Genomic DNA, 20,922 nt, shown 5'->3' on the forward strand with positions numbered 1-20,922 from the left:
TGACACTGCAATGGCTATGTACTAAAATTTTGGTGCAACATTACAGCAGAAGTTTATCATTTCTTATAAAAATAATCCTGTATTTAGTTATAATAACAAAATTATTCTTTTGCAGGTACAGCTCACATGTATCAATAGACCCATCTCAACATGCTGTGTCTACCTATATCAATATGCTCTATGCTAATTTACTTTTTTAATATTGTAATGCACTCTGGCCAGAGACACCATTGCCCAGATACAGTAATGCTTAGAATTCATTGGAAATAGGCACATTTCACGCATTCACTATGAGCGATGAGTGCAAGCTTTGGTTGCTGCTGGTGTTTTTAGACTGATTTTTTTTCAAATTTCCTGGTCTTTTTTGCTATACTACTATAGTAATTAGTATTTGTTAACCTGTAAAAAGATTTTTTTTAAAAAAATGAACTAACAATTACAAGAAAAAGAAGAGAAAAAAATATCAGAGAAGGCTTCTAATCAGTTACTAATAATGTTATAACAGTGTTGCAACTCAGTGTGAAAGATTTTACAAACTAGTTCTGTTGTTAGTATTCACATACTCTGAGATACATTACATTGAAGCAATTTACAACTTTATTGTAGAGGGAGCTCTAGTGGCCTAGTGGCAAGAAGCTATCCTGAAGACACAGGGTTCGAGGCCACCAGCGGTTCTGCAGGAGAAAAATGGGCCATTTCCTCCTGTGTGATTAACTGCCTCTGAAAACCCCCTGTGGGGTGAGCTTTGGGTCAGTGCTGACTCAGTGGCACACAACAAGAGTCCACAGAGAGTTGTGTTGCCAACTTAAAGGCCACACCTTTATGGCAGCTGAAATCTAACAGTGGCTTTGAGGGCGGGGAATCACCTCCCCTGCAATTTACAGACTCAGCAACTCAATGGAGGGTCAGTTACGGTTCCAGCTGACAGAAATTAAGTTGTGTTCAGTTTACTTGATGATTAAAATCGAGACTAAACATTCCATTTGGAGTTTTGCTGTTAAATCAAAGGCAGGGGCTTACCTGACGGTTGGAATTCACTAGCAGCTCTGAGAAAGAAAGATGGGTAATTTCCTCCCTTGAGATTTACAGACTGAGAACCTGCTGGAGGGTCAGATATGAGTCAGTACGGATTTGAAAGCAATAAGTTTGATGGGTTTCACAGGCACACACACTCTCATGTAATTCTGTCCACTTTAGCAGAGGAGGAGGTCCATAGCACTGAGAGCATCATGAGTTATTACACTGTGTTCTCTGAAGTGGGTGAAAATTATACAGGGAATACCATACTCTTCACCAGCCAGTGCAGGAATTCCTACCAGCCATTTCCTTTGTACCTACCTTGTCTCCAAGTCTATGGACAAGGCAGAGACAACAACAACTCCCGCAATTCACTGTTATTAAATTGCTTCTGACTCAGAGCGAGTCCCTAGCTGGTTTCTGAGGCTATAAATACTTTTGGGAGGAGACTGCCCCATCTATCTACTGTGGAGCTTGTGGCTGAATTCGAACCCATAACTTCTTTGTTACCATCCATGTCAGCATGTAATGCATTATACCATGGGAGCTACTCTAAGAGGAGCTACGCCAACTCTTTAACCCTTGGTGAAACCTTTAGATATCTTTTGGTATCTACAGAACTGAGTAAATTCATTAATTACCCTGACAGATTTTCCTCAATTCTTTAGGAAGCTGTGCTATTAAACCAAAGGCCGTGCCTCTCTAGAAGTTCAATTCCACCAGTGGCTTCATGGGACTAAGGTGGGGGCAATCTTCTTCCACGTGATTTACAACCTTGGAAACCCAATGGAAGGCCAGCTGCGAGTTGGTTCAAATACAAGGGCAATGAGTTAAGCTGAGCTGCTAAGTCAGACACACGTCTCATTGGAAACCAAACGTCTGCTTTCATCTGTTTAAATAATTGGATGTATGTATCACTGTTGTCATTACATTCTATCATGAAGTCAGCCCCAGATTTATGGAAAGTCCATGCACACGAAGAGACAGGATATTGCTCAGTACAATTTAGACCTTCATGATCCATGAGGTCTTCACAGGAGGTTTTCAGAAATAGCTTTATAGGCCTTTCTTCTTTGTGTGGAAGCTCTGCTGAAGCCTATCCAACATCCCAGCAACACACTAGACACCATTTACCTGTGTGTGTGTGTGTGTGTGTGTGTGTGTGTGTGTGTGTGTGATGGCTACACATCACCTGTATTGGCTGGAAATTGAACCCAGGCCTCCAACATGAAATGCAAGAACTTTACCACTAAGCCACAAACCTTCATGTGACGCTGTAGCAGTAATTGCTTTTGTTATGCGCTGTCTAGTCATCACGGACACACAGTCGACCTTCTAGTGCATTTTCAGAGGCTGGAATCTGCACAGGAGGAGAACGTCTATCTTTCTCCCATATATAAGAGTTACGGGTGCACATACACTTACATACAAACCAGGAGGCTCTCTAAGAGGCAAGGACAGTGAAACTCCACCTCACACACTTGGGCATGCTGCCAAGAGCAGCCAGTTCTTGGATAAAGACATCACGCTGGGAAAGGCAGAGGGTTAGTGGAAAAAGAGGAAAACCCTTACATAGTCATACAGTGATGACAATGGACTTGACATAGTGGAGATTCGGAGGATGGCACAGGACAGGACAGTGTCTCAACCTGCCTTTCCTAAGGTCACTCGGAGTTGTAATTACCTAGATGACACTTAATGATGACTCGCACACACAATTATAAGCACCAGGTGCGGCAGGGGGCGGGGGTCCTACCCAGCAAAGGGTCCTACCCAGAAACCGGATGAGTTCTACTTTGGGGGTTGAGGGGAGGCTTCTTGGAGTTCCACCCCTCTCAGAATTTGGAAGTTAAAAATAGAAATGCTGATGTTCCACTAAATGAGTAAAGTTGTCAGCAAGAGGGAGGGGAGATGGGTAGAGGGAGGAGAGGCACAAAGCAGGCGAAGAGGATGTCAGAGACAGGGAGAGAGGGAGAGTAGAAAGAATAGAAGAAAACTCTTCACCTTGGCAGTTCAAATAACCAATTTTAAATTGGTAAAGGGCTCTGTAGTGTTTGGGTTCAGGGAAACACACTTTTGAATTCTGCCGGCATCTCAGCAGCACACGATGTGAAAAAAGGCCCCGTTTTTCTTGGCTGGCGGAGGAAGGTTGGACTTCTCACTCCAGCAGGGAACAGACACTGGGACATAAGGATCCAAGACAGGGTGGGCCAAACCTTTGCTTTCTCTTCCCATGGCTTCCTGCCACTGTTCAAATGGGAAATACAGGATACAGCCCACTGATACCACAGGCAGGGACTTGGGGGTGGGGTGGGGTGGGGTGGGGGAAATAAGTTTATTTGAACTGCATTCATTTGACGTCCCCTGTTTTCCATATGCTTTTCATTGTACGCGATAAAGACAGTCACATTTAAGCTCAGATGCTTCACCTATGTAGACCTAGTTTCATTTAATAAAACATCTCTTTCATTTCCTAGGCCAAAAATATCACAGAATCAGACAGACTTCATTAAAAAGTAACAAGGGGGTCTGCTTTTACATGGACATAATTATTATTTCTGTCACTGGGTGTCAGCGAACGGAGCGATTGATTTTTATGTGATATTTTTTTCCTCCCTTTAGCCTTTTAGCTAAGCCCCAAAGTGTTTTTCTATTTAATCTTCAGAAACTTTCAAAATGCTATTTAGTCTCTGAAGTGGTTTTTCTCCCTCTTCCTCTGAAAAGGTAGCACTAATTCTTGCCAGAACCGGCCTCTCCTCTATTTAAAATGGCCATAGGATGTAACTCAAGCAATTCCAAAAGGACCAAAATATTTAAAAACAAATAACTACATGCATTGGTTTTATTTCAGAATACCTACAGACCTTTCTCCAAGTCTTTGGAAAAGTTGCTTCTGACACGTTCTTCATGCCACTGGCGAATTTTCCAAAGCATAGTTTGAGTTTCTGTGTGGATTACCTTTGTTGTGGTATATCCTGGAGTCGGACCAATACACAGCTTACTGTTCAGCAGATTTTTAGAGGTTGTCAACTGCATGGGAGTTTACAGAACAGCTGGGAGATTTGAACCATGTGCCTTTGGGTTGGCAGCACAACTCTTTACCCCTAAGTCACCAGAGCTCCCTTGAATTATCTTTAAACCTCTGAATTCTTCCTCCCCTTGATGCTTTTCTTATGCTGTTACAATCTATCTGGGGCTGAAACATTCTTGTGTTCCACTGTACAAGTTCTGTGAAAGTATGCATCCAACTGAGTATCATATTATGAAAATAAAAAAAGCCTTTAAAAAACAGAATAGGGTTGAGAATTTCCATACCTTCAATAGAAGTAAGGGGGGGGTTGTCTTTGAAGCCAATTGAGCTATTTAATGAGGCAGAGGGCATTTTCAAGTCCTTTAAATTACAGTGATTGTTCTGCTAGGTTTTGAAGTCCAGTAGATTGCTTCACATGGGGAAAATGACTGTGTATGCATGCCTTGAAAAATACTAATGATTGTGTCACCCCCAGCATGTGAAAGGCTGGAGAGAAGAGTAGGGGACACAACCTTGTCTGCCGCTTCATGCCTCACATGCCTTCAGAATGAGGACCCAGCAACACAGAAGGCAGGGCTCCCTTATGTCATCTCCCTCACCTCTGCACACCTTGACCCTCCTTTCTCAGATCTCAGGATAAAGGTCAGTGGCGTCTACCACTGAAACGATGTTTGGCTGCAAGGCAAAAATCTAAGGAAAGAAAAGAAATAAACCATGCCTGTCCCCAAAGGCCATCACACAGACATTAATGAGAGGGACTCGTGATTACCAATGACCCAAGCTGGACCAGAACCAGTCACCTCCTGGTTCAAGCCATCAGTATTCTAGTATCAATCCGCGAAGCCATCCATTTACTCTGCCCTCTACCTTAACCTAATCTAATTTGCACATTGTAACAGAAAGCTGCTGTCAGGGAGCATCAGGTAAACTTAATTTCCTGTGTTGTGGCACACAAACGCGTGGGCTAGTGCCAACGGATAACATATGAGCAGGTGGCCTTGGAGCGGACAAATTTAGCACCTTGCCTGACGCTGGGAACCCTGATCGTGTCTTCTTTATTTCTATGCATTCCGTTTCATGGAAATTCCTGATGCGTTTGGGAAGCGAAGTTAAACCTTTTTTTCTTTCTTTTTTTTTTTTCATTTGCATTCATTCATTGTTGCACTTTTCTCCCTGCCCACCCTTCCCCTCCCCAGTACACTCTTCTCTTTGAAAACCAAAAGTTCCCTCATTGTTCTACAATCCCCCCCCCAGGACCACCTACTGTGCAGTCTTCACTCTGGACTCCTGTCATGACAATAATACCTAATCACATATGCCTTTTAAACAGTTTTCTCCCTCATCTGTTTCAATGCAGTATACATTATTTATCCCATCTTTCTGTCTCCCTCTAGCCCCCATGTCAGTCCCATTTTACAACAGTGGCACTATGCAGTATTTGTCCCTTTGTGACTGAGATATTTCACTCAGCATAATGTCCTCCAGGGTCACCCATTTTGAATAATATTGCATGAATTCCTTGTTTTTCAATACAGCGTAGTATTCCGTTGTGTGAATATACCACAGCTTCTCTATCCATTCGTTTGTTGATGGGCACTTAGGTTGTTTCCAACTCCTTGCTATTGTGAACAAAGCTGCAATAAACACGGGTGTGCATATATCTGCTTGGGTGTTAGTTATGATCTCTTTGGGGTATATTCCCAGTAGAGAAATTGCTCGGACAAATGGTATCTCTATTTGCAACTTTTTGAGAAAGCGCTACACTGCCTTCCACAGTGATTGCACCATTTTACACTTCCACCAACAATGAATAGGGGTTCCAGTTTCTCCACAACCTTGCCAGCATTTGTTGCTTGCTGTTCTGTTAAATTTTTCTATTCTGTCTGGGGTGAGATGATATCTCATAGTTGTTTTGATTTGCATCTCTCTTAGAGCTAGGGATTTTGAACTTTTCTTCATGTGCCTGTTGGCCATCTGAATGTCTTGTAGCATTTGTTAAGGTCTTCTTTTCGTTTTCGTTGTTACTCTGGCAAATTAAGTTCAAGAAAGGGGAAGAGAAGGATTTAATACAGAAGTGATAGGACCCTTTTATGGTTGACTTTCTTTTTTTTAAGTAATTGTGTTGGCAATTTTCCTCTTGGTGGCCAAGAATAACAGCACCATGAGGATTGGAGGTGGGAGAGAGAAAGAGAGAATGTATGCATGTGTTGAAAGACTGTGCATTATGTAATATCTTCTCATAATTTGATTTCTAGTTGATCAAAAAGAAGGGTTTGATTCAGCCTACCTGTACATAAATTCCCTGATGGTAGGGTTTTGTCTATTTTATTCTCAATTGTACACCCAACTCAGACAACAGTGTGTTGAGAAGATAATACATAAAAAGATTTAGTGCCAATGAGTGCATGCTTACCTCAAAGTGACCTTACAGGACAGAGGAGAACTGTCCTATGCTGTTACGTGCCTGTGAACTGAGATAGATTCATAGCTGACCCTTCAGTGGGATTTTACACTTGATCTTAGCCAAAAGGCTAAGAAGCAATTCCAGTGAGATTTTGCTGTTGTTGTTGTTGCTGGTAAGTGCCATCGAGTCGCAGGTGACTCATAGCGACCCTATGAAGGAGAGTCCTCAATGCTTGGGGGTATCTTTCATCCTCTCTCCAGGTTCATAGGGTTTCTGGAGGCAAGCTATTACGGAAGTGGATATCACTCTTCCTTCCAAGCTTGTTTTAATCCAGGAGCTCCACCCCACTCTCTATTCACATTGGGTGACGAACCATTAATGCATCTGACACATCAGTGTCACAGTGGGATTTTAGACGTTATAATTACACAGGAAGAGATTTCCTGTCTTCCTTCTGTGGAGCAACTGGTAGATTTGAACCACACACTTCGGGGGTTAGCAATGCAGCACCTTACTCACTGGGCCTCCAAAGCTCCCTAAAACTACCCTACCAGGGTTTCCAAATTGTAAACATTCATGGAAACAGACTGTCACACCTTTCCCCCACAAACTATCTTGCTATTGTTGTTGTTACTGTGTGCCATCAGAACCGACTAATAGCTGACCCTCCAGGGAGTTTTTGGAGGCAGTAAGGCACACACGAGCTTATCCATCCTTCTTCCGTGGAGCAGCTGGTGGATTCAAACCAGGTGTCTTTGGGATTGCAGAGCAGCTTCTTACCTAAGGAGGCCACCAGAGCTCCCTACTGAGTGGCTTAGTGGATTCAACAACCAATCTTTCAGTTGGCAGACAAGCTGCTTTAACCACTGTATCACCAGGGCCACTTGTCTATCCAAGAGGAAGTTCTTAATAAGTATTTGCCAAGTGGATGGATAGATGGATCCAAGAGTAGATGGATGGGTCATAGTATATGTTAGGAAAACAGATTAAAGGGGAGCTCTTGGTGGCCTAGTGCACTGCAATCCCAGAGGTACACAGTTCGAATCCACCAGATGCTCTGCTGGAAAAGGAGTGGCAATCTCCTCCTGTACCAGTCAGACCTAATTTGATGGTCTATACATATAAAATAATTTTAAAAATTTAAATAAAAGAAAAAAAACAGATTAAAAAATTGAGGGATGTATGGGTGGGTTGGCTGGAAGGATAGAGTCATGGCTGGAAAGAAACAACTGATGAAAAGATGATGGTGGGATGTTTGCATGTGTATATGTGCACAGGAAAGGAGTCTTCCTATCCTTCACTTCCCTTCCTTTGTAAGGGACTCCCCGAACCCTGCAGCTCCCAACTGTTGTTATGGTACAAGAAACACAGGGGAAATGTGAAAATATAAAGATGCCCTTGTCTCCGTCTCCAGAGATTATGATTTAATTGGCCTAGAATGGGAGTCCATGAATTTTCATTTCTATAAACTCTCTAAATGATTCTAATGAGCCAGCTTTTATAACCACTGGCAGCGTCCCTTTTCAACACCCTCAATATCTTGTTCTCAGTTTATATATTTTGGCAACTAAACACACGATGGGCAAATGCATCTCTTCCCAGGATTAGTTAAAATACTCCGGAAAAGCTCATAATCTACATTACAAAGGCTGTGAAAAGTAGTAGGTGGTCCACCTTCAAATACTGGGTAGAACTGAATGGCATTGCAATTTCTATACAATAGAAGAGAAAGAGTTTCAAAATTTCCCATTGATAACTTCAAACAAATAAAACACTAGAACTGCACGCTTCTCATTTTCAGTGGTGATTTTTTCCCCCCTGATTAAATGTGAATAATCTAATTCTGAATGTTCAAATAACTTCAATCCATAGGAGAGGAAAACTTGTCTCTAATTATGCAGGTGCCATAAAATTGTGACATATCCGTGACCTACTATAGGCAAGGTTTTATCATACACAGATACAGAGTGGAATAAAGTCTACAAAGAAATATTATACAATGATGTAAAAGCACACGATTTTTTTTTCTAATTTTTCTCATTGTTCATCCTCTTATTTTATTACAAGGTACAGGGCTGAAATCTGTATGTCACATTTTTTAATTAAAGAAAAAGGACAGATGCAGACTGGAAATAGTTCCTAAAACCACAGAAATAAACTAAATTGAAAGCTACTCAAACTTAATAATTCACATAATCACAGACAGCACATTGAAAATAACACAAAAGTGTTCCTCCTGTTCTGTAATCACTACATTCTCTAATTAACAATTACAGGGGTAGTGGTTCTGAAATCTTGGAGGACATAGATCGCATTCCATTAATTTGATATTCTAATATTCTGACTTTCATGTTAAGCATTGGCTGAAGCCTTGTAATTTGTAGGAATACTGTTAAATGGCTTCAAGTGCACCGGACAAACAACAGAGCTTTCATGGGACACACACAGCAGACTGTCAAATCCTGTAAAACATTTTATGTCTAGGAATTTGAACTAGAGGAGAACAGGATGCAGGAGGGGCATCCACTTTCTAAACAACTTGCCTCCAGAAACTCTATGATCTTTGATCAATGTCGATAGTTGTAGAGGGGCTTCAGGCCTTTTATTCATAGGGTCGCTATGAGTCGTGCTCAGCTTGACAGCGATCAACAACAAAGGGGACAGGAGACGAAGAAGTTTATGTTATTATTGGGTCCCTGCGAGTTAGCTGTGACTCACAGCAACCTTAATGCACAAAAGAACAACACTGCCTAATCTTTCTCTACCCTCACAATCTTTGCTAAGTTCAAGTCCACTATTTCAATCATTGTATCAGTCCAGTTCATTGAGGATAGTCCTCTCTTTTAATGGTTCCCTCCTTTTCAAGCATGATGTCTTTTCCAGAGACGAGCCAGCCACTCCTGATAATATATCTAAAGTACAAGTCAAAGTCTTATTATCCTAGCTTCTAAGAACCACTTTGGTTGAACTTCTTTCAATACAGATTTGCTTGGCTCACAGATCAGCTTAATTACAGAAGCAGGGAACCCTGGTGTTCAAAAGTTAAGTGTTCAACTGCTAACCAAGACATCAGCACTTCCAACCCATCTGTTGTTGTTTTGTGCCTTCGAGTCACTTGCGACTCATAGCAACCTTATGTACAACAGCCCTAAACTCTGCTCTGTCCTGTGCCAATCTCACTGTCTCCAACACACCCATCCCAATTCTCCAGTCACTGAATCAATCCACCTCCTAGAAGGCCTTCTCCTCCTGCACCTGCCATCCACCATCCCAAGCATGATGTCCTTCTCCAAGGACCAGTCTCTCCTTACACAACCAAAGTATGTCACACGAAGCCTCAGAAGCCTTGCCTCCAAGGAGCAGCCCGGTTTAACCCTCTCTAGGATGAATCTATTTACTTAGCATTCCATGGTACCCTCAATTCTCTTCTCCAACACCAAAGCTCAAAGGCATCAATTCTCTTTCTATCCTCCCTAGTCATTACCCAACTCTCTGATGCATAACAAGTGATTGCAAAGACCATGGCCTGTATCAGACGCATCTTAGTCTCCATAGAGATACGATTGCTCTTCAGTACTTTAGAGAGGTCCCTAACAGCAGACTTTCCCATGGCTATACGTCTTTTAATGTCCTGGCTACTGGTGCCAAGAGTGTTGACTGTGGAGCCAAGCAAACTAAAGCTGTGAACAATCTCAATCTCTTCACCATCCAGCCTGATGCTGTCAATTGGTCCAGTGGTGAAAATCTTTGTCTTCTTGACATTGAGCCTCAATCCATATTGAAGGCTGCAGTCCTTGACTAGGCTACCCAACCCATCTAGAGGGGTGAAAATTCTGTGGGGCAAAACTCACCCTTTTCTGTTGAGTTGGAACTAACTCATAGCTGACCCTGCAGTAGATATCTGAGGCTGTAAATTGACCAGAAGGAAATATCCCATCTTTCTTCCATTGAGACACCAGTGGGTTCAAATCAGCCGTGAGATAGCAGGACCACTCCCTATGGCCACCAGAATGCCCCCTGTGGGACAAGCATGTGGTCATCTGTTCCACTGAAGATTTTAAGAGAGTAGCCAAGAACAATAGCAATTGCAGAAGCAGCCACCAGAAGAAAGAAAAACAAAACAAAACAAAAAACAAGGATGAGATGAAATGATCTCAATGATCCATTCAGGTACTTTTTTACTTTCTCCATTTGCCAGTGGCAAAGTCATAGTTACTAAGAGCAGGTGGCTAATGAGATTTTGAAAAGCAATTGGCTTCTTTCATGAAGAAAAAATAGTTGAGTCATAAGAATACATTAAACCAGTCACCAAAACCGCTCCTATCAAGTAGCTAAAATATCCATCTTTACTAGTCCATGAAGTCATGGTGGACAAAAGATGCTTCTCAGCCACATGTTGATTTCATGACAGATTCTCTAAGAACTAGGCTGCAAAGAGGCTCAAGCCAAACTAATTATTTGCCTTCCATGGAAAATGCCAAAACAGGAGATAATCACAAAGGAAATTGGACTCCAGGACTTCGGTCTTGGGACTAGTGCCATTTTCCATCAAGTCAATTCTAGTGGATGGTGGAAAAGTCAAAGTGTGTTCCAAAGGATTTTCAAGGGCTGATGCTCCCCCACCCCACAACTAGGAGATCACCAGACTTCTTTTGAGGAATCTCTGGGCATATCTGAACACTTGAACTTCCAATTTTTTGGTTAGAATTCAAGTTTCTTTTAAAATGTTCACACCACTGAAAGGGTCCTCATTTCAAATTCCATATGTCCTTCTGACACTGAAGCTTTTAAAATTGCCATATGTGTAATGTTTTCTTCCCTCCATTCCTTCTGTGCACTTTAGAGGGAGATGGAGCTCTTGGTCTTGATTGTTGTTGTAAGGTGCCTTTGAGTCGGCTCTGCCTCACAGTGGCGACAGATGTAAACCTTGCCCTGTCTGTGTCATCACAAGCTTTGCTGTGCTCAGGTCCAATGTCACAGTCACTGTTTCAATTCATCTTATTGGAGAGCTTCCTGTTCTTCTCAGATTCTTCACCTCCCCAAGCACGAGGCCCTTTTCCAGGGACCTGCCCCTCCTGACAAAGTACTCAGAATACGTGAGATGAAGTTTGATCTTGGGTAGTGAACAAGAAGAAGCCCAAGAACATAAACACCAAGGCAATAACTCTGGAGTCTCTAAGCCCTCTTGTTGGACAAATGTGACCTCTTATCTGTCTTTCAAGCTTGGAAGGCCACAGGACCACTCTGTTGTGAGCTGAGTGAAATGGATCCGTAATATAGTAGATTATAGAACATAATATCTACCTCCTACTGCTGGGGCCACCACTCATCTGTCAGGTGGGCTGAATGTTGCTGTGATGCTGGGAACTATGCCATATGTATTTCAAACACTAGCAGCGTTACCCATGGTAGGACAGGTTTCAAAGAGCTGAAATGCTGGGCCCTCACATCCCCACAGTAGCAATAGGAATATAAATAGTAACAGTAGGAGTATTGTCAGAGATTACATCAGAAGATGAGCTCCTCAGGTTTGAAGGCTCTTAAACTATGACTGTATGACTGTAGCCCTTGTAAGGAGACATCATGCCTAGAAAAGGCAGAGGATTCAGGGAAAGAGAAAAAGACAAGAAACAGTTATGATGATTTACTTCGAAAATCTCAAGAGAAACCCTATGAATCACGATGGTCTTGTCCAAAACCAATCATGAGGACGGTGAAAGGCTAGGAAGCTTTGCATTCCATTGGGTGTGATGAGGTCACCATCAGTCAGGGTCAACTCAATGACAATTAACTACAACATGCAACTCTCTCATTTCCTGAAGCCAGTGAATGGAAATGCCAATGGGCTACCATCACTATCCTAACTGACAGTCCTTGGATAAAAATATCCTGCTGGGGAAAATATCAGCAAAAAGAGAGGAAGGTCCTCAAAGAGATGGACTAGCACAGGGATTTCAACAACGGACTTGAGGATGGTGGAGATCCCGAGGGTGGCACTGAACAGTGCAAGGCTTCCATCTGTTGTTCACTGGGCCACCGTCAACATGAAGGCACCTAACAACAGCCACCACCAAGCTCGGAGTGATAAAATTAGCTCTCTCTCCCTCTTTTTGTGAGGAGAAAGGATTGAGGGTAGAAAACAGAAGAACTATTAGAGGGAGGCAGAGTGGATTCTGGAAAGAATGTTTAACTGGGAGGAGACGAGAGTGGCATTTATTCTCCAGCTCTGATATGAGTTAGCTAGAGATTTCTGGCTCCCCGCTCTGTCCCTCAGCCCTGCTGCATCCACAAGTACCATTTTTCTTTTCTGTTTATTTGCTGAAGGACCTGGACTCCTCCAGCAAGAAGGCTCATTTTTTCCCCCGTGTGTTGAACAATAGTGTGCGAGACAGCCAGATATTTGCCTGTGGCAGCAGCAGAGTGCTGTTTGAAGTGAACGAAAATAAAATCTGCAAACAGGGCTGGAGAAGAGAGACTGGAGAGGGAGCAGGCAGCTCTGCCCATTTCTAGATTCTGCCCCAAGTCGGGGTCTCCAGGTGGAGACGGGCAGAGGCACGGTGTTCGCTCTGCTCAGGGAACTAGGAAGGGCCATCTTTGGCTTATGACTTTCATTTTCATTTAATGGACTTTTTTTTTTTAAAGAACAGATTTGTTACTGTTGTTAAGTACCATTGAGTAAGAACCAACTTGTTGCTGACCTTCCACTGAATTTTTAGAGGCAGTAGATTGAACATGGGAGATTATCCAACTTTCTCCTACAGAGTAGCTGGTGGATTCAAACCATGTGCCTTTGGGTTTGCAGCAAAACTCTCTACTACTAAGCCACCAGAGCTCTCAGAATAGTTTTGGATCTACAGGAAAACGGAAACAATAATACAGAAAGTCTTTCTACTTACTGTGTCCAATTTCTCCAACTCTTTAACAGTTTACAATAGTATGTTGTTTTTTTTAGCCAATCTTGATGCATCATTATTAAAGGAAATCTAAAATGATTCTCTTAGGTTACCCCCCACCCCCAAAATATCCTTTTCTTTGTGTCCAGGAGCCCACATTCTATTTAGTCATCACGTCTCCTCAGTCTCCTCTTTGCTATGACAGTTTCTCAGTCTTCTCTTGTTTGTGATGACATTAGCAATGTCAAGCAACACGGGACAAGTATTTTCTAGAATGACACATTATTGCTATTAGTCAGATGTTTTTGTCATGTCTAGAATGGGGTTAGGAGGTTTGAAAGGGAAACACTGATGACGCATCACCGTCTTTCAGAGACACGCACCTCAAAGAATCGCAATTGAAAGGCTGGGCAATAGCAGCCTAACCATCTTGTCCCTCAAGAAACAAACAAATGACTAAATAAAGTCAGACTTTCCCAAAACTAAGCAAGTGTTTATTAAAGAAGAGGTTTTCTAGCTTGGTGCAGTGCACATCACATACAAAGCTGATGATAAAAAACAATATTGGGAGCTCTGGTGGCCTAGTGGCAAGAAGCTGCACTGTAATCCCAGAGGTGCGTGGTTCTAATCCACCAGATGCTCTGTTAGAGAAGGAAGGGCAATCTCCTCCTGTACCAGTCAGATCTGATTTGACAGCACACACACACAAAATAATAAAATAAAATAAAAAATTAAAAAAACCAAACCAATAATATTCCCCATTGTGGTTCAACGGCAGAATGGATGATCTTTTGGGGAAGTGGGGAACAACAGAAATATTGCTTCCAGGTTTCTAGAAGGCACATCTCGCCTCCTATAGAGGAGTTGTACTAAAAGCATTTCTTTTTAAGGCTAAGAAATCCTTTAGAAAGAAGTTACTTAGGCAAATCAAGGCCCCTGAGAAGGCAGCCAGGCAGCACTAGCATGCTATTCACCTGCCTTCCTGTAGAAATCATGGCCTATTGAAATAATTGTTTCTCATACCCCTAAGCAAATGACCCACTCTCCCACGGTAAATCATCCCCTTTCTCTTTAGTTCATGATTGACTCTCCCTGTGATGCGTGGTGTGTTTGTGAGCACGAAGGAAATTATATAAAAACAAATTGCTTTGTACTGTCCCGGCATTGTCTGCAAATACTAAATAGACGGGCAAAGGCAGCGATGCACCAACCCACAGCCTCAGGAGGTAATGGATGGGATTGAAAAGTTTGCGCCGCTGTGATTTGATGAATGCCCTCTTTCTAAACACACAGGATATTTATTTTTAACAGGGTAGGAATTACTTCTGAGAGTAACAAATGGCAGGGCCACCCCAAAACCAAACCAAGAACACAAATCCACAGCTGCCAAGTCAACGCTGGTTCAGAGAGACCCTACAGGACAGAGCAGAGTTGCCCTGCAGGGTCTCCAGATGGTATGTAGTCTTCAAGGAACCAGATCACCACATTTTTCTCCCAGCAAGCAACTGGTGGGCTTGTGCTATCAGCTTTCAGATTAGCAGATAAGTGTTTAGTGGAAGTGCCAATCCAAGATGGCGCCTTTCTGGTAGATCAAGTCCACCTGTCATTCTGAATGAGAAAGTCGAGAAGTCTTCTCCCATGTGATGTACAACTTCCGAAACTCCACTGCGGGTTCAGCTATGAATCCATTCCAATTTGATGCCAGTGACTTGAGTTTAATGTGTTTTTTTTTTAAATCATCATTTTGTACACCCTGCAAAGCACTTTCTACTAATTCTTATATTTGAGACTAACTAAGAAGCCTGTGGCCTGTTTTTAACTGTTTTTGGTGAAACGTTCTTCTGAGTCGTATAGCCCTGGTGTGTCTACTCGACGTACAGAGGTAACTCATGGTTGCTGTGAAGCTGAACACTGTGACACTGATGTGTCAAATGTGTTAATGGTTACCCATGGCGGACAGTGTTTGGTGGAGCTCCCTGATTAAAACAAGCTTGGAAGCAGGAGTGACATCCACTTTCATAATAGCTTGCCTCTGGAAACTCTATGAACCTGGAGAAAGGATGAAAGTCATGCAAGTGGTGAGGACTTCCATTCACAGGGTTGCTATGAGTCACCTACGACTCGACAACACTTCAACAAGAAGCCAATACAAGTCGCTAAGATGGTAAGCAAGTTTCAGCAGAGCTTCCAGACTAACATAGACCAGGGAGAAAGACCTGGTGATCTGTTTCTGAAGCCGATGGATCAGAACAGTCTCATCTCCATCTGATCGAGGGGTTCAGCGTCAGTCACTTGTGCATGGAGTGGCCGTGAATCCAGAGCCAACTAAGTGACACCGCAGTGTCGCCCAAAGTGAAGAGAGAGGAAACAGACTGTTTCCATTTTTTATTCTCTCTAGATCTACTGAATATTCCAAAAACCCATTCCTTCATTCCCTTGTAAGAAGGCCATAAGAGAAGGGGGCAATGAAAAACTTCCAAACTCAAGTTCTTCTGTCACGAACATTCATAAATGTGGTCATTAAATGACAATAACAATAAAACAGTTGCCCTCAGGTAGATTTCAACTCATAGTGATCCCACATGTGTCAGAGTTGAACGACACAATTACAAAAACAAACAAAAATAATAGCCAGCTCACAAACCTACTGGGAAATAAAAGGAGGCCGTGTGTGTGAAGCACTCAGAATTTTGAAGGCTTAAAAAAGAAATGCTAATGTCCTTCTCAACCCTCCCTTTTCTGACCTCAATAGCACGTCTTTTATTCATTGCTGTTATTGCTGTGTGGCATATAGTTGGTACCAACTCAGAGCTGACACTCTAACAGGTTTTCAGAGGCTGTAAATCACACAGGAGAAGATTACCATTAACAATTGGCTCTGGATTTTTAGCGACATGCAGAGGCTTCTCATTGTTGTTGTTGACGGCCCTCGAGCACAACTCATAGCGACCCCATGAACAAAAGGCCTGAAGCCCCTCTACAACTATCAATATTTATCAAAGTTCAGAGAGTTTCAGGAGTCATGTTGTTTAGGACGTGGATGCCACTCGTGCTTCCAAATAGGCTTCTTTGTGAGTACTAAATATAAGAGAATAAATAGAAAGTGCTTTGGAGGGTACACAAATTGATGATTTAAAAAAAAAAATAGAAAGAAACAAAAATAAACTCACTCACAGGCATCGAATTGGAATAGATTCATAGCAGAACCTCCAGTGGGGTCTTCAAAGTTGTACATCACAAGGAGGAGACTTCCTGTCTTTCTCACTCAGTATGGCTGGTGGATTTGATCTACCAGAAAGATGTCATCTTGGGTTAGCAAGTGCAACTCCCTATGGATTATCACACCCGAGCCCCCTAGGGATTATCCTTATTGTTGTTGTTGATTGAGCACAGCTCATAGGGACCCTAGGAACAAAAGACCGGAAGCCTTTCCATAACAACCATCATTTCTCAAAGTCCACAGAGCTTCCAGAGGCATGCTATTTAGAAAGGGGACACTGCCGCTTCTGCTTATAACCCTATCCCTGAAGAAGGCATTTTCATAGATCTTAAACAGAGAGAAACATTACAAGGACCTACATTACCCTACAAATTGAGCCTATACTTGAGAACACTGCTGTAGCCATGAGACAATCTCTTGAAGGGTTTCCCTTCATTTCATAGATCCTCTACTTTGCCAGACATGATGCTCTGTTCTAGACCTTGACCTTTCCAAAGGAAGCAAGATAAAGTCTTATTGTCATCATTTCTAAAGCAAATTCTCACTATGCTTCCCCCTAGATCAATGTGTCCCTCCTTCTGGTAGTCCACCGAATGAGAAATAATGTTTGGAAGCATCACAATGAAAATGTGTCAATGCTTCTTCAATCTTCCTAGTTCATTGTCCAGCTTTCAGGTGTATATAAGGACATGTAGGGAGTTCTGGTGGCCTAGAGGCAAGAAGCTATGCTGCAATCTCAAAGGCACAAGGTTCGGGGTCACCACCTGCTCCTGGAGAGAAGAATGGGCAATCTCCTCCCGTGTGATTAACTGCCTCTGAAAATCTCATTGAGAGTCAGTTGTGGGTCGGTTCTGATTCTACAGTACACAACAACAACAATGAGGAGGTATAAAAGGTCAAGGGTTCAATCAGGTGCATCTTAATCTCCAGAATGACATCTTCACTTTTTAACACTTACGAAAGGTCTGTTTCAGACTTGACCTGAGCACTGTACCCTTGGACTTCTTGCTGTTTCCATGGGCATTGATCATTCATCTTAGCAGAAATCTTTGACAACTTCAATTTCTTCACCATTTATTATAAAGATGTTTTTTGGTACAGTTGTGAGGATTTTTATTTTCTTCATGTTCAGGTGTAACTGACACTGAAAACTGTGGTCTTTTGCCTTCATCAGCAAGTGCTTTAAGCTGTCTTAACATTTGGTAAGCAAAAGAATTTCATCTGTAGATTGTCAATTCCGATATGATATTTGAAATATAAGTATTGCACTAGTTAAAAGAATGTCCTGTGCAGATGATTAATCAGAATAAGCATTTATGGAGAAGTTATAGACTATATTCTTGATTATAATGTCATCTTTTTCTTTGCATTCTATTTTGTATGAGTTCCACATTGCAATGTTTTCCACTCCAGAAAAAAAAAAGTATTTCAGAATCAAGTATATGATTTTTTTATACATTCAGGTCATCTTGGATTAAGTTACAGGATGTTAAGAATTTTGAGAAGCATCTGTGAGTAGCCCAACATCTTTAGCAATTAATTCATTCTTTTAACATTTTTTTTGGTTAATATTAAATACTTACATCATTTAGTTCAAATTCACCACTGTTCCCCAGAACCATCTATTGTAGACTATAGGATCCCTTACCAAAACAACCCCACATTGTCAAGCTGATTCTTCTTAATCATGGAGACCCTTCGCCAGGTGTTTGAAGCTACAGATTTTTAAGGGAAGAGACTGCTCATCTCACTTGTGCAAAAAAGTGGCAAGTGGGTTTGAACTGTTAACCTTTAAGTCAGCAGCCAACATGCAACACACTACTCCATCAGAGCTTCCTCCTAAGGCTTTTAGGTGAGAAAATAAGGTTTCCTTCCTTTCTTATATCCATGGATCTCTGAACTCTTTGGGCTAGAAATCTCATTATCTATTTGTTTCATTAATGTGTTAGAAAACGATGGATAGAAATTATAGAGATATCCATGACTGTACTTGGTATTTAAGAGAACAAAACAAAACAAAGGAGCCCTGGTGGCATAGTTCATTGCTTAAAGTGCTGCAAACTCAAAGACAAGGCATCTCTGATGGTGTGAATCCATCAGCTGCTTTGTAGGAGAAAGATGGGCAGTCCCCTCCCATAAAATCAAGCCACTGAAAATCTGCTGGAAGGTCAACCAGGAGTCTGTTCTGACCAGCTGGCATATAACAACAACAACATTTGTTAAGAACATAAGCCAAACAGTCAAGTTTTCTTTTAGTATTTCTTCTAAGATATTTTGAACAGTTTGACTCTCTACTGAATCCTCATTAATTTTAATGGGTTTTACCAATATTATGGTTTCCACTCATTAAAAGTAAGAATTGTTGACTGGAAAACCAATTTGCCCCCTGTAAACTTTCACTCGAATAAAAGTAAAAAGTTTAAAGAAAAGTTGATAACGAATATGATTTAATGACATTTTATTTTAAATCTGGAAGTTGGTTTTTCTTTTACTCCCACGTCCCACAGTTTGAAACACTGTATGCATGGTAAATACAGCTTTGCAGGACTTTTATCTGATAGAACTTCAAAGAGGAAATATGTCAGCATCCTTATCAGCTAAGGGAATCCCACAGTGGAGTGGCTGACAAGGTAGGGAATGACAAAAAGTTTTATCTGCTTTGAGTTCTGAAGGGCACTTTCCTGCTCTATGTTGGCTGTGCCAAACCGGTCTCAAATTAAAGTCAAAATAAGCACGTGTTGAGTTCAGCACGCCAGAAGCTGAGGGTTACTTTGAAAATGAATTTGAAAAAGCACCAATAACCTGTAGCCAAACATAAGCTACCCGTGACAAGCGTTACTCTTTTCCGTGAGGAAAGCTGCTTTTAAACAGTCCGATAAAATCAGGAATCAAATCTCAAGATTAAGCGTCCCTTTTCAAGTGGCTCGATTTCCAGATATCAGAAAATTCATTCTGCCTGTCTCTCCTTTCACAGACAGGCCAGACAACTGAAATTCGTTCTTCCTTGTTTGCTTTCTCAAGGCCTGTGGAGAGCTACTGTGGTGAAGAGATGTCTCTGGGTATCAGCCAGCTGTTGCCAAGTCAACTCGGACTCCTGGTGATGCTGGAGGCATCGCAGTAGATTTGTGCTTCACAGGATTTTCATAGATGAGTTTAGGACTTTCCTCTGAGGAATCACTGAACAGACCTGAACCTTCAACCCTTCAGTTAGCACCTGGGGACTCCTGACACCAGGCCAAGCCAGCCATATACCATGCCTACTCTAGGCTTTGTGCTACCTGCTTTACAGACACATATGCCAGTCAATCCTTCAAAAACCATTTGTACGTGTTGTTGATGTTGATATAATTCACAGAGTTTAAAACAGAGAGAGAAGGAGTTAAGCCACTCAGCTGAGTTCCTAAACTGTCAAGTATTTAAAGCTCAACAGTTTATTGTATCACTTGACCCTTGACCCTCCAGCAGTGTTCAAAGTGAAGAGTGGAGACCTCAAACCACATCTAACAATTCTTTAGCCTTTTCAAGGCTCAATTCTCTTCTACTTTGAATTGTTGAAATTATGTTGTTTTCATTAATGGGAGGCATTTTGAGTACTATGCAAACACTCCATTTTTTTTTAATTAATTTTCTTTTTCTTCCCAGAATAAAAGGTACATTGCAAAGGGAACTGGGGAGAGTTGGGGAGGAAATTACGTAACAATGAATGAATTTTTTATTTTTAAAAAAAGTGAAATGGGGAGAGGGCAGGGGAGAGGGAGATAAGATGTGCAATAATGAATGAATAAAAATCTAACTTTTCTGCAAACTTTTGTTAAAATCACAATTAAAATTTAAAATTGTATTAAAAAAAGATTAAAATATTAAAATGTTGGTTGGAGGGGAAGGATTTTGATATAATTAGTGGGATATATATTGCCTAGTCGTAAGAAATTATGCTGTAATCCCAAGGGCACATGAATTTTTTCCCCCCAAACATTCTTCTAAGTGGTATAGCACTGGTCTGTGCACTGCTGTACAGAGGTAACTCGTGGTTGCTGTGATGCTGAACACTGCAACACTGATGTGTCAAATGCGATAATGGTTATGCATGGTGGACGGAGTAGCATCCACTCCCAAAAAGGCTTGCCTCCAATGAACATGGAGGAAAGATCAAAGTTATACAAGCCTTCAGGTCTTTAATTCATAGGGTCGTTATGAGTTGTCTACAACTTGAGGGCACTTAATAACAACAACAAGTAGGTAAAGAATTCCCCTGCTAACGCAAAAGTATGTGGTTCAAATCCACCAGTTGCTCTGAAGGAAAAAGATGGGCAATCTCCTCCCATATGATTCACTGCCTATGAAAACCCAGTCAGAA

This window comes from Elephantulus edwardii, unplaced genomic scaffold (assembly GCF_000299155.1).
Source record: "Elephantulus edwardii isolate Elephantulus edwardi_28Jun2011 unplaced genomic scaffold, EleEdw1.0 scaffold00162, whole genome shotgun sequence".
NCBI classification, from domain to species: Eukaryota; Metazoa; Chordata; class Mammalia; order Macroscelidea; family Macroscelididae; genus Elephantulus; species Elephantulus edwardii.